The sequence below is a fragment of the Megascapheus bottae genome, chromosome 7 (genome assembly GCF_031878675.1).
Source record: "Megascapheus bottae isolate mThoBot1 chromosome 7, mThoBot2.hap1, whole genome shotgun sequence".
In the NCBI taxonomy this organism is placed as follows: domain Eukaryota; kingdom Metazoa; phylum Chordata; class Mammalia; order Rodentia; family Geomyidae; genus Megascapheus; species Megascapheus bottae.
In genome coordinates this window covers 45,803,185-45,818,005 of record NC_143515.1, presented here as the reverse complement: position 1 = coordinate 45,818,005, position 14,821 = coordinate 45,803,185, and the positions used below count along the sequence as shown (strand labels likewise).

At 36.2% G+C, this 14,821-nt stretch overlaps 1 long non-coding RNA gene across 3 annotated transcripts in view; it reads left to right on the top strand.

Annotated features, from left to right (window-relative positions):
• LOC150060726 (uncharacterized) overlaps window positions 1–8,743 on the top strand; it is a 173,370-nt gene extending 164,627 nt beyond the window's left edge. For all 3 annotated transcript variants that reach the window (XR_016536256.1, XR_016536257.1, XR_016536255.1), the window contains one exon: window positions 8,551–8,743. This is a non-coding gene — a long non-coding RNA (uncharacterized LOC150060726). The remainder of the gene's footprint in view (window positions 1–8,550) is intronic.
• Window positions 8,744–14,821: the final 6,078 nt, after the last annotated feature.

Below are 14,821 nucleotides of genomic sequence, written 5' to 3'. Positions count from 1 at the left end.
TTTACAGTGGCAACTCTACAGCAGTAACATTCTGATCTATGTTTTTGTTAAAAGTTTCTCTTCCTTTGGGTTTGTTGTTGCTGTACCATTGCAGTTTTTAATTACCTAGGGTTTATGCTGCTGCATATTTTGCAGGAGACAATTTCTTGTCTTCCTATTACTTTTAAGATTTTTTTTCTCCTGTACATGGTTTATGTAATTATTAATTAGATAAATTAATTCCAAATTAACTCAACAACTATTAATTAATACCCAAATCCTTTTTTCACATCTGAGCTCATTTAAACCTAATATAATTTTGGTCAGGAATATTGAGCTTCTATTCTAGTGCGTGCCTGTTTAGGATCACTTAAATTTTATTTTGAATGTTCCTTCAAGAAGCTCCCTGAAACAGGCCTGAAGACAAATGGAATAGAACTGAGGACCCAGATATTAAACCACAGACCTATGGCCACCTAATCTTTGATAAGCGAACCAAAAAAATAGAATGGAAGAAAGACAGCCTCTTCAACAAGTGGTGCTGGCAGAACTGGTTAAGCACCAGCAGAAAACTAAAGTTGGATCCTTCTTTGTCACCTTGCACCAGGATTAACTCCAAATGGATCAAAGACCTGGAGGTACAAGCAGATACACTGAAAACTTTTCAAGAAGGAATAGGAGATACACTAGGTCTCCTTGGCACAGGTTGAAACTTTCTTAATAAGGACTGAGGAACACAACAAATCAGAGAAAGTCTGGGTAAGTGGGACTGCATTAGACTGTATGGCAAAGGACATAGCTAGCAAATTAACTAGAAAGTCTACAGAGTGGGAGAAGATCTTCACTAACCATACAACAGACAATATGTCAACAGCTCAAAAAATTGAATCACTCCAAAACTAATCCCCAAAGAAACAACCATCCCATTAAAGGATGAGCCAAAGACTTAAAGAGAGTCTTCTCTGAAGAAGGAATAAGAATGGCCTATAGACACATGAAGAAATGGTCAACATCTCTGGCCATAAAAGAAATACAAATCAAAACCACTCTAAGATTCCACCTTACTCCAGTTAGAATGGCCACAATCAAGAAATCTAATAACAGATGCTGGAGGGGATGTGGCCAGGAGGGATCACTACTACACTGTTGGTGGGAGTGCAAACTCGTTCAACCACTATGGAAAGCAGTATGGCAGTTTCTCCAAAGACTAAATAAACATAGAGCTCCCTTATGACCCAGCAATTCCACTATTTGGCATTTACCCAATTGTGCAGAAACAAGGACATACTAAATCCACTAGCACAACGATGTTCATTGTAGCACTATTTACCATAGCAAAGATATGGAACCAACTCAGATGCCCCTCAGTTGATGAGTGGATCAACAAGATGTGGTATTTATACACAATGGAATTCTATGCTGCTGTTAGAAAGAATGACATCACTCCATTTGTAAGGAAATGGAAAGACTTAGAAAAAATCATATTAAGTGAAGTAAGCCAGACTCAAAGGAACATAGGCTCAATGGTTTCCCTCATCTGTCATAAACCTTGGGCTCTCCTAGCAGAGATTTGCAATAGAGCAAAACCTTGATACATAAGGCCATATAGGATGATGCTAAAGGAAAGGACCTCCAGGATATAGAAACAAAAGCCGTAGAATGAGTGATTGTAGTCCTTAATGTACTATGTTATCTCTCTCTTTTGCTGTCCCTTTGTTATCCCACATTGTTACAGTATTTCACCTTGTTATCTGATATATTGTCTATATGCTTATTTGGTTATTTGAAGTAGGATAGGGAAGGGGGGAAACAAGATGAGGGGCGGGGGTGGAGGGAGAAAATGGGGACCAAGACATGAGAATGGGTATCAATGTTTGTGAAGTAATGCACCTTCTATCTGGTGAATATAATTTAACCCTTCTATTAATTACAATAAAAAATATATGGAAAAAAAGAAACAAAAAGAAAGAAATAGAAAAAAAGAAGTTCCCTGAAGAAATTTTAGAACATACAGAAAAAGAGAAAATTATCCAATATTTCCTTTTATCTTTTTTTATAAATACTTCTCCATATTTTGTAGTCATAGTTCTATAAGCAAATATTTTATATACGTATATAACTTCAGTGTATGTTATTTTCTTTCTAAAGTAAGATTATAATCATTTTCATGTTATTTCCTATGTTTGTACTTTTCTCATGATTACATAGTAATAGTTTGAGAGGTAATGTATTTTTTCTTTTTTTCTGATAGTTCAAAGTAAAATTCCTTATTTTTCTATTATAATTAAATTACAGTAAATAATCTTGCACATTCAGGTTTTTACTAATCCAGTTCATTTAATATTTCAGTGATAAATCCTCAAAGTGGAATTTTTTTAATCTGAGGAATAAACATTTAAACTTTTAACACGTAGTGTCAAGTTATGTGTAATTGGGTTCTACCAACTTATATATTAGCATGTTTTATAACTAAAACATTCAAATTCTAAAGACTTTTTCTCTTAAAATAACATTGATAGTTACCATATAGAAATATAATTTAGGAACTTTTGTGCTACATGCATATTATGGACTGACAGTAGAAATTAAGTTGATAACAGGAGTCTGCCTTTGATTAACAAAAAGTATCTTCATTTGGATACTTCCAGATAAAATATCAGCAAAGAATTTGGTACAGTCTTAGAGAACCTGAGATTCCTTGAATCTATAAGACAAGATATTTTTTGTATGTATTTCTTTCTAGTTCCTCTGGAGAATAAGAAAACAGTCTTAATTTCTCAATTATTTTTGTCAGTCGTGGGACTTGAACCCTGGGCCTGGACCTGTTCCTGAGCTCTTCAGCTCAAGGCTACTGCTCTGCCACTTGAACCATAGCACTACTTCCAGTTTTCTGGTAGTTAGTTGGAGATAAGACTTTCGTGAGACCCAGGCTGACTTTGAACCATGATCATCAGATCTCAGCTTCCTGAGTAGCTGGGATTACAAGTCTGAGCCACCAGCGCCCCGCTAGTTTCTTAACTTTAAGTAGGAAAACAAAATTCTAGTACAGAGGACAGTTTTCTTATTTGTAAACTGAAGATTTACATGTCCTTATAGACGATGTTCCCAGACCATGTATAGATGAACATCTTTGGTTGTACTTGCTATCTGCTGACCAAATGAAGTGAATGTTTATCAAATCTTAAAGGAGAGAAGTGTACATCCAGGCAGCTTATGGGGTATATAAGGTGGGCTGAGGGCAGCAGTTAAATTCTTCCCACTAGCTTATACAGAACATACAGTCAGTTAAAAGGAGAGATGTTTATATATTTGTCGACTCCTACAAGGAGTGTGAGAAGTGATATTTTACAGGAAACACTTCTTATATTAATTAGCAAGTCTAATTTCTGAAATTACTTTCTTGTACCTTCCTGGTTTCCAGGTTAACGACACTTGAATAAAGATTAGAGAAAATGCCAATGTTTGAGAATATGTCACTGGTATATTCTGAGTTTTTGAAAAATCAAACCACTAGCGACATGTTAAAGGCTCAATTTTGTGAGATGTTAAAGGAAAGGAATAATGAAAGAAAGGCTCATTTCCTGCCAGCCTTGTGGTCGGCAGCAGTGCTCTGGCCTGATTACTTAAGCTGATGTTTTTCCTGAATCAGTCATGAATTAGTAATTATCAAGTTTTGTAATACTAGGCTATTCTCTTGAGAACAGCGAATGATTTGTAATCTTAAGATGATAGCTTTTTAAAAAATAATTTGACTCCTTTTGGTGGGTTTCCCTGGGCACTGGGCAGGGCCTCTGTTGATTTAATAGGGCTCTGTGTATGGTAGCTTGTACATTTATCTTTCCTGCATGATCAAATAGCACATATTTACTTTTTCTTCCCACAAAAAGTAAAAATGCTGCTGTGGTGTATTTGTTTCAGTTCCATTCGTTTAGGTTAACTACTCAAATCCTATTTAGTCTTCAAAACAGGATAAAAAGGGGGAAGTTAGAAATGAGAACTTAGGAATATATATGTGTGTATATAATTATTCTTTAGTTTCTTCCAGAATTCTTAGAGATGACCTATTCAAAACTAATTTTTCTTTCAGTAAGATATTCTTCATGGGATTGTAGGTCTTTGGTAAAAATGTAGTTCAGTCTCTTGTTTTACAAAGTTCATAGAAATTAAAACATACCTAAGCCCATGTGTGCACATGCAGATGTAATTTGTTTCAGTTCTGGTACTCAGAATTGGTTGAATAATAATCCAAATATGGACTCTTTTTCTTACTTGTTAGTGTTCCAATAGATATACCCAACATTAATGTAGTGGCATGATTTTACATATAAGGAAACTTATAGCTAAGTCAGTTATAATCTTTGTGATTTATTTTAATGTGCCCAAAGATGTCAAGATTTCACACAATTTTCTCCTTGGTTGTCTAGCATGCTTAGGTCATTGGCCTTCTTTTTCAATCACCATCCTTATGACTATATACTATATTCAGGAGCCCTAGGTAGCTTGGCTTTGTCCATATATTGCCTGTTTATCTTTGATAAAACTTGTCTTGTTGTACATCTTTGCCAATATCTTTGCTTGACATTTCCCCTGTGATAACATCCATGAAGGCCCTTCAGCTTGAGGGCTAGAGGTATGCCATCAGAGATGACTTTCAAGATTTTGGGGGGGAGCAGGGAAAATATTATTTATTTTTATTTTTATTTGAAAATGTTAAAAAAACAGCTACAGTTACCTAAGTCAAGATATTTCAAGAGATTTTTGAATCCTACAGCTCTCTTCTTCAAGTCTATACTTTTTTCTTAAATCTTTCTCTTCTATGTTCCTGGTCTAATAACCTCAGTTACCTTTGAGTATTAAGTAGTTTTGTCATTGTGAGGCTATTCTCAGAAATTTTAATGCCCTATAAGGTTGACTACACTTTTTTTTGTTTTTATTTTTTTCTTCTTTTTTCTCCATCTATTTTTTATTGTAATTAATAGAAGGGTTACATTATATTCACCAGATAGAAGGTGCATTACTTCACAAACATTGATACCCTTTCTCATGTCTTGGTCCCCATTTCCCTCAGTTGACAACACTTTTGAAAGAAGTTGCATTTTTCCATCCTCCATTTTTACCACCATGCAGAATGGGATCTGGTACTTTGAAATGAACTTAACAATGGCTAATCTTCAGCTTTGTGCCAGTCCTGTGGTGTGGCTTCCCAGATATGTCTCTTGAGCTTTCAAAGGGGAGCTGCAGAAGTTGACACGATCACAGGATTGGAATGGAGCCTACTGGTCACTGAATGCTTGCATCACTCCTACAGAATCATTGCCAACTAATTATTTAGCCTGACGGGAACGTATTACCTCCCAAGGAGATTCATTGTAATTGGGACAACTCTGACTGATGGGAAATTTTTTCTCATCCCTATTTACTGTTAATCTGTTTCCCATATTGAGGAAATCAGAATTCCTAGTAATGAGCCTCCCCTGCCCCGAATCTTTCTAGAGTGGACTTAATGTAATACATTTGGGAGGAGGAAAACTTATTTGCATTTGCAGAATTTGATTGACACTGCCCTGTAAAATGCAGAATGCTGCCTTTCATCAGCAACAGACCTGTAGTGGGCATTTAATGTAAAACACTTGTTGAATGAAACTGTGTTGTTCTCTGAAGAAAGCAATGGCTACGTGTAGAATTCTTTTTTTTTTTTTTTTGTCAATTGTGGAGTTTGAGCTCTGGGTCTGAGCACTGTCTCTGAGCTCTTCAGCTCAAGGCTAGCACGCTACCACTTGAGCCACAGCACCACTTCCATGGAGTATAGTTCTTATAGCATGTGTCATTCTTTTGGCAGTTACTTCCTTGTGCTCTTAGTTATTTTATAGGCACAGCCTTGCCTACACAGCTAGTTGTTAAGCTCCTTGGGGTGTGGACCTCTCTTGTATGTGCAGTCCCTAACAAGCTTTACTCCCAGCTCAACAAATGCTTTGCGAGAAAGTGAAAGCACAGAACTCTGCTTCCTAAGGCTGACTTGCTTGCCCCAGATGATGAGTGGTGGTAGTGTGTGTGTGTGTGTGTGTGTGTGTGTGTGTGTGTGTTGTCATGAATCCAGGGCCAACTGTGTAACATATAAGGCTTTACAGTAAACTCTGAACACAAAAACCTTTTCCCAGGCTGGTCTATATTAAAAAAAAAACTATTCAAAATAAATAACTAAAAACCATTTTGCTTTGACTGGTAGGACTTAAGTAGGAGTTAAATTGACACTTGGGTGTTGGCCTGGCAGCCTGACAACCACATACCAGGAACACCCTGCTCCACTCATCTTCTTGCTGCCTGCTTCCTCATTCTTTAAGCCTCAGTAGGAATGTCTCTTTGTGGAACTTTTCTGATCCTATCAGGCTGAGGGATCACCTTTTCTGTCTTGTTCTCATGGCATTGTGGAAAGTCCTCTTTGTGTACAGTTGCTGCATCGTACATGTACTATTTGCCCTACCTCTATCTCATTTGGCTTTTTGGAAGAAAGACTGAGTCTAATTTCTCTTTATATCTACTATGTCCAAAACTGTGAAAGCAGGGAGATGTTTAGTGACAGTTCTTCAAAGAATTATTATAGAAGCATATGGGTGTTTCCTCAGAGAAATGTATATTCTTAAATGCTACAAAACCTATTTTATAAGCTTCAGAAACAACACATTTTGAAGTTGGGAATTACTCGCACTGTTTTGTATGGTCCCACAGCTTTGCCCATGGTAGGCATGACTAAACAGCAAGCTTTTATTTAACCACAATGAGGGTCCTGTGGTCTGGATCAGCCATGTGCTGGAAGAAGAACAAAGTAAAGCAGGCCCCGAGGATATAAAATCACTGTAGATGTCTTAAGAAAATGTAGAATGGCAAGTAAAACATGATATTCACTCGCTATGGCAACCAAGCACAGGTCAAGAAAGCAGTGGGCTTTATAAAGTCTTACAGAATAAACAAGAAGTTCAACATATGGCAGAAAATATCAGCAGAAATCAGGAAATATGTCTTGCATTTCTGATCCTTAAAAGTATGGGCTTCTGCTTGGTTAGCCAGCAGAAGTCCATCAGCCATAAGAGGTGAGCGTGTGAAGGACATGCTGACAGGGGCCTGGCAGGGCTCTATACTTAGGAAGATATTGACAGAAAGCCCTTTTTCATCCATCCATCCATTCATTCATTCAGCAAGTATTTATTGCGTGCCTGCTATAAAAATGCTTTTAAGAGCAGGGGAATTATTGACCTAATTATCTCAGAAAAAGAAAGATGCTTAGTTTCCAGTACTGAGGACATGCTGTGCTGGACTAGCTACTATAATGTGCTAGAAAGTCATCCTTATGAGCATGGGGTATCTTTACATGTCTTTGGTTCCAGTCAGAATTGAACTTATAGCTAAGATTGGGCAGAACTTCAATTGTCAAACCCAGCTTTGGAAATATAGAGCTTGGGATACCAAGAAAAGACTGAACTATCTTTTCACTGATAGAACTGTACTCAGTTTAGGAATATCCATTAGAAAGTGTGACTGACCATACCGAGTGAAGGCATAGCAGAGAGCAGGAAACATTTTAATAACATCTTATACTTAAAATACTTGATATTTTCTAAAATACTTTTTCCTTTCATGAGACTCCAAAATTCGTTTGATATTGGCTGGGGTATAGTGTTACACCCATTTTTGGACGAGGACATTAAGTGACTGATGATTTTGGTGGATGGTCTAGCTCCTGGTGGCAAAGGCAGAATTAGAATGGTGACCTCTGATTATGTTAGCCATTACTCTTTCCCTTGTGCCAGTGGTTTGCTTGTGTGGTACTATGCAGATTCTTGGAAGACCATCCTCTGATTGGCTTCTGAGAAATAGAGCCCAGCTGGGTCTGTGCATTCCAGAAGATGTTCTCAGCAATGGAGAACTCAATGATTATTTGAGGCACTTGCTTTAAGAAACATTCTAAGTGGATTATCACTGATTGTAAAGACGTCTCCTTAATTGTAATAAAGTAAGTTGGTAATATCAGATATTCTGGAATATCAGTTTATGGTAAAAAAATATGCCTTCATTTTGTGCTTTTTACTGTATTGCTGAAATACTGAGTTTCTATAATATACTAGACATCATTCTAAACATAACAAATTCTGTTATAAGGTTCTTGTTCTAATTGGGGAGGGGGTGTTTGTGTCTGTTACTAACAGAAACCAAGTAAAACATAGTCTTTAAGGTAGTGCTTTAGAGAAAAATGTAGCAGGGAATGGGGTCAGGACATGTGAACAATTAAAAGTAGGCTGGTAAGGGGAAAGCCCCACAAAAGTGTAAAAGGATGGCATCTGTATTTTCATGTTCCCAAATTATACAACTTAGTAAATATTCAAACTTATCTAAAAACAATTTTTAGCAAGTAAATGTGCCCACGGGCACCCTCAAATACACACACACACACACACACACACACACGCTACCTACTCTATGTGTCTAAAAGATAAAATAAATGGAATTTATGTTTTTGTAGAACTTGTAAAGATGTGGAATTTAGCTATTACTAATCGCTGCCTTTTTTGTTTGCAGACCTCCCACTGTTTTAGCTCAGTGATAAAATTCCACAATAAATTTTGACTTGAAAGATTTCAGGATATCACAAAAATGGAGATGACGAATGAAGGCTATGAGATGAGGCAAGTACTTGGCAAATCCTGAAGCACTTGACTAAGCTTTATTAACTGTGGCAGAATCAGATGATCATTACCGTTTTTATTTTTATCTGGGGGTCAAACATAATTAAAATAAAAAATTTTCTGTGCGTTTCCAAATTAGACTACCAATTTATTGGTCTCTAAAGATCTTTGTAGATGGTAATCTTGGAATAGAGTTCCCAAACTGAGGGTTCTCTAGAATGGGAAACGAGTTGGAAGACAATTTGTTTAAAGACAAAAGAAGTCCCAAGAAACACCCAGAGAGAATGTTTTGTGAGAACTCAGTCGAAAGGTGATACTAGAGATTCTGTGGTCAGCTGAGCTCCAGAAGATCGAAAGGAGGAAATGTTGTAGCTGCCCTCTTGTGGCCAAATAGAAGGTTTTTGTACCTTTGTTTCATTACCTACAGGAAATAATGTGGGAGAGGGGGGTTCCGGAAGAGGGGGGCTAGTACCATTCATGAAGCACTTTAATTTAAAGTAGACTGAAATGATGTCCTTCCCAAAGCAAGATCTCCAGAATAGTCAAGACGTACTTTTCAGTTGAGGAAACCCTTAAACCCCTAGCGATTTATTGCTATATTGCATTAAAATTGTAGGTCTTTCACCATAGCTCAAGGGAAGTGTGTGTGTGTGTGTGTGTGTGTGTGTGTGTGTGTGTGTGTGCGTGTTTGTGTGTATCAACGAAAAGATGAAATCCACAAATCTATCAATACTTATTTTGGATGGAGTAGCAAGGTGTTATAGAAATAACAAAGGAAGGACCTCAGGAGCTCTTGGATGTCACTTCACATGAGAACTTTGACTTTTGCTTCTACTTGTATGAAAATGACATAGTTTCAAAGTAAATTTCCAAAATCCCATTTAGCTCTGAAACTATAAATGTGAGTTGATGGACAGGGCAAAACTACTTTTTGGTCTCTGAAATTATATGTCTTTTTAGTTTTGTGGCTTCGTAATTACCAGATAAAGAGCCAGTTCAGATACGGCATTATGAAACCTTTGCAATAATATCTCATGGAGATATTTAGAACTGCCCCATAAGTCTTATAAGAAAATTTTAAAGTTAATTCCTATAAACATTGAATTTATTAAGTATCTGCTATGTGCTGTACATTATTCTAGGTGCTAGTAATACCATTTGGGGGAAGGATATATTCAAGGTGTTTACAGTTTGCTGAAAAAAAATTTTTTTTTGCCAGTTCTAGGAAAGCCTGAGCACTGTCCTTGGGCTTTCTCAATGCTACATTTTGATCTACCGTTTCCAGCTTTTTCTATGTATGTGGTACCAAGGAATCAAACCCAGGTCTTGGTACATTCTAGGGAAACACTCTACCACTAGGTCAAACTCCCACCCCAAATCCAATAATTTCTATATGACCATATACAGTTTGCCCACAGATACAAATACTTAATATATTAAAAGGAACTTACTTTAACTTGGAATGTTCAGAAGATCTTTGATGTAGAGTAATCCTGAAGTTTAATAAAACTCCCAGATCACCTTGGCAAGAAATGAGTGTATAGTCAGAGTCCCCACTCCAGGGAAATGTGCCCTTTGGTGATGTTTCTGGTGAAGAGGTACTTGGTGGTTACTCTGAAAACTGCATCTTTATGAGTCATTAAATAAAATTCTAACAGGTCTTATTTTATTTTAGAAAAAGCCTTTTCTGTGTTCTGTCTTCACGTTCATGAGTTGCCATGCAGTGCTCAATTCAAAAATACATGATTTTGTTTTAATGATTTATTATTTTATTAATTTTTTATGAAACCAAGGCAAGTTTATTTTCCTTCATTTGGTTTTTCCAAGTCCTACATGTGCCCTGATATAAAGTAGAAAAAAATTAAATTGGCAGTATTGTGCTAAATATGAGAAAACTTAAATGTACAATATTAAAATGATAGCTGACTTATTGGTTTTATGTAGCTACACATCATGATTAGGTAACAGGAACTTGCAAAAATGTTTATCCCCGTTTGTAAGATGGTTGGGGAAGATCTGTTTTTGACACAGATTTTTTTTTTCCTGTTGCCTTGGTATTTTCAGAGTATCTTATACATCATCCTACTATATGTGACTTTGTTGTAAGTTAGAGAATTTGGTTAGATGGAACATTTGAGCTCTATTCAACTTGGCAACATGAAGAGCCTAGAGTCCAGTGATTTGTCTTTTGGGCGGTGTTTGGGGAATAACAAAATATTTCAGACTCATTAAGGGTATTCCAGAAGGGAATTTGGGAGTGGTTGAAATGCTTTGTGTACTTCTAAGAAGGCAGTATGAGAGAGATTAGTGGAGGAAAACGGTTTAAAATTTTCACTTAGAGATTTGTAAACATAACCAGCATTACTTCAGATTCATAATAAAATAAAATGATGATAAAATAAGAACACGCTAACAAAGATGATGGCTTTTTCTGGACTCAGTTTAGTAAAAACTGAATCTAGTGAAACTGAAAAGGTAAAATAAAGAAAATTCATATGTTATAAAAGCAGGAATATTAATGAGTAATATTAGAGCTCTCTCCTAGCCAAAGATTTAGGAAAAAATTAACATACATATATATATTATTTTTGTACAAATGATGATAAAGTAAATTGCCTCTGTAATAGTCTTTTGTGTAGCAAATTAGGCAGTATGGAGTTTGGGGCTCAGAGCATGTTATCATTTGTTGTCTGTTTAGGCTTGGATAAATTCTTTGGTCTGTTTTCTTATTTATAAAGCAGAGTCATTCTTTCTTTCTTATAGATTTGTCCCTAAGGATCTATACTTTCCTTTTGTTACATTTTCTGGGTTTCTAGAATTTCGCTATACGTTTATTCGACTTGGCAAATTAGTCATGGCAATCAGCTAAGCTTAAAGAGCTAAATTGGTTGTTACTGTTTGAGGTAAATAGTATATAAAAAGTTAGACGCTTCTAAAGGGAATTAGGTCTTTGCCTCATAGCCTACAAGAAAGTCTGCCTTTTTATTCCTTTTTGTTATAGATATGTGGAGGCTGTAAGAGTTTAGAAGCCCTACACATCTTACTCAAGGCTTATATAGCCATTCTCTCGTGTGATTGTGGTTTCAGCTTAGGTTTTGGTTACTTTTCATTCAGATATCTTTCTTTTTTTGTCATTTGGGTGTTTTTGTTTTGATTCCCTCTTTGTCACTATTTTTTGATTTTTTATTAAAGAATTTATTAACATTGATTTTTATATCATATTTCAAATGTCATGTTTAACAAACAAGTATTCAAGAAGGGAATTTGTACATATAATTACTGGCACTTAGATCTTAGAACATAATTAAAACTAAGCTGAGGGTTTATATGTCATAGACACATATTAATCTATGTAATAAAACATTATGTCTATAGAGTACATAGCCCATCATAGATTTTTATGTCTTTGTAGTTATGTTTATATCTCCAGTATCTGATATCTTTCTTGTATTCATTTGTACTTTCGTGTTATTCAAGTATTTCAACCATTGCGTGCTCATTATTCAATACAGCTCTTTATGGTTAAGAACATATTTGCAGCATTGCTTGGTTCTGGATCTCAAGTTCATGTGTACACGCATATTAAAAATGAAGCAGAGGCCCTACTTAATATTAACATGAGCCCTGGAGTCTGGTGAACTGGAGACCTGGGCCCAGAGGTCAACCACAGGTTTTTGCTTTGTGTAGTATAGCTGATTGTTTATTGTTCAACCAGTAGGTGAGCTGTATAAGTGCCAGATCTTCCAATTTTTCTGAGAATTAAATATGTACTCTTTCCCTTTCCCAATTTTTGAAATGGTATGGAGATCACCAGAAGGAGACCTTATTTTATTATCAATTTACTAGCTCCATATTCTTAATAAGAACTTGACTTCTCATCAAAGTGGAGATAATGATAGCACTAACAATTTGATTAGTGATCAAATGGGTTAAACTATTAGACGCATGCCTGGCATGTAGTAGGTGCTATTGAATTATTGTTAGGGTTTATTTCATGTTCCTTCATTAGGGGACCACACCCATCTAACTGTGTGGTCTGGAAAGAAAGAAGAAAGAAAAGGAGAACTCATTGGGTTAGGGATAAGATTTTTTTTTCTATGTAAACCTCCTAGCATAGTCCATGAACTCAAATAAATACAAAGGAATGAATGAGAAGCTCATGGTAAGTGGCTCTGACAGTTTTGGAAAATTCAATTAATGTATGCTGCACCAGTTATATAAGCTGTAATTACTGAACTACAAATTTCTGAAAAATTACAAAACCTTTTGTTCCCTTCCTATATGTGTTCCTATGACATCAATGACTAAAATCAGAGTGAATGGGAGCTGCGTGTAAAGGAAAGAAGAGAGGAAGGACAGAAAGACAGTGGGAGACATGTCTGTAGAGATAGAGACAGAGGCAAATGAAAGGTAAAAGCCATTGAGCAAACTTCCTGTCAAATGCATAAAATGGCCTTTGGCTCAGATGAACTTCTAAAATTAGGACATGCAACACTAGATTCGTTTCAACATTTACTCAAGATGCTGCACTTGCTGATGAGGCATGCTTCAGGCCAGGCTGGATGGCTTGGAGATGAAGGACAGGCACACAGAGCTCATGTCTGAAGCAGAGGAGTCCCTGCCTAAACCATCATGCTCCATTAGATGACTATACTTTTCTTTTCTTATTCTTTTTCCTTTTCTTATTCTTATTATAAAGGTGATATTAAAATGTTTCTTCCTGATAAATGGATAGACTTCTTGGCAAATCGAATGCATTTAAAGATCGAATGTAAAGCAAACCTGTAAAGAACAAACTAGTGTACTCTGACCCTTACATTTTGCTCTCTTTCACTAAATAAATACTGTGGGGCTGCTGAGTCACCAGCTTGTGAATGAGGTAGTGAGAGTCACATTGCCTTACCTGAGGCAGGCAGGCTACTGATGGATTTCTGGAACAATGCACAAACACAGTGAAGTTGAACCCGTCCCTCCAGACCCAAAAGTAAACATCTCAATGGCTGTGTGGCATATGTTCTTTGCCAGGCCAGATCTAGAGTTCTGTGCTTCCAGACTGAAAGAGCTGAGGGCTCCTATGTAATTCTTGATTTCCTTATCTGTGAAGTAGGAATCATTCTTGAAGCCACCTTACATGAGTGTGATGATCTGAAAAATTTTATCACATGTAAAAGACAGCACAGTGTTCACACATATTTATTAGTATTGATAAGAAAATGTCTTAGAGGTAATTTTGATGACCAGACAGGGTGGATCATAATTGCACAGCCCATTTTAAAAGACTTTTGAGCTTGTGAGTGATTTTTAAAAGACCCTTGGTGTGAGAGAAAAAGAGTTGAAGTGCAATTATACATTTTTTTATTATGAGACCGCTTTTACTTGGATTTGATACAGTTAGACAACACAGTCTTGTTCCTTGTGGGAAATGATGAAATTACACAGAAACTGTGTGTGGAGGTGGGGAGTGGTGGCAGGGATTGATTAGATGAATTAAAAAATTTAAAAATAAGACAAAGTGGCAAAATTCAGTTTTGAAAAAATTAGTTTCTCGATACCTACCATTTTCATATATTAATGTTTTACTTATTTTCCTTAAATGGGTAGAAAGTTGTTAAAAGGCTTGATTTCCTAGTTCATTACAACATAGTTTTTGATCAATAGAAAATTAATTATCACCAGACAATATTTGACATTTCCTTGTGATGCATTTTTGAATGTAGTATAACTGATCAACATTACAGTGGAAAAGTGGAGTTCAGTGCTGTCTTCTATAATTATCTTTCACTTCAATCATGTTCCATTTCCAAGATCTTGCCTTGGCAAAACTGGAATAGACAGTGTAGAAAAAAAGGCCACTTAAATGGTAGCACCCTTGCACATTTTCAAGTTCAGAAGAAATAAGTAATAAAAAAGAAACACAAATTCCCCTGCCCCACAAAATAAAGAAAAACAAAAAGGTGCAGGCTTTATAAGTAAACATACTTGTGTTGAAATCCTAAATATACCTTTTATCCAGGAGTTTTTTCTTGGAGCACACTAATTTTTCTGAATATCTAGCACAAATCAGAGTGACCTGGGAGTAATGGTAAAATACAGATTCTGGACACCATCCCAAGGGTTTCTAATCTGTATCTGCTTGGCCTAAAAATGATACTGATGAGGGTGAT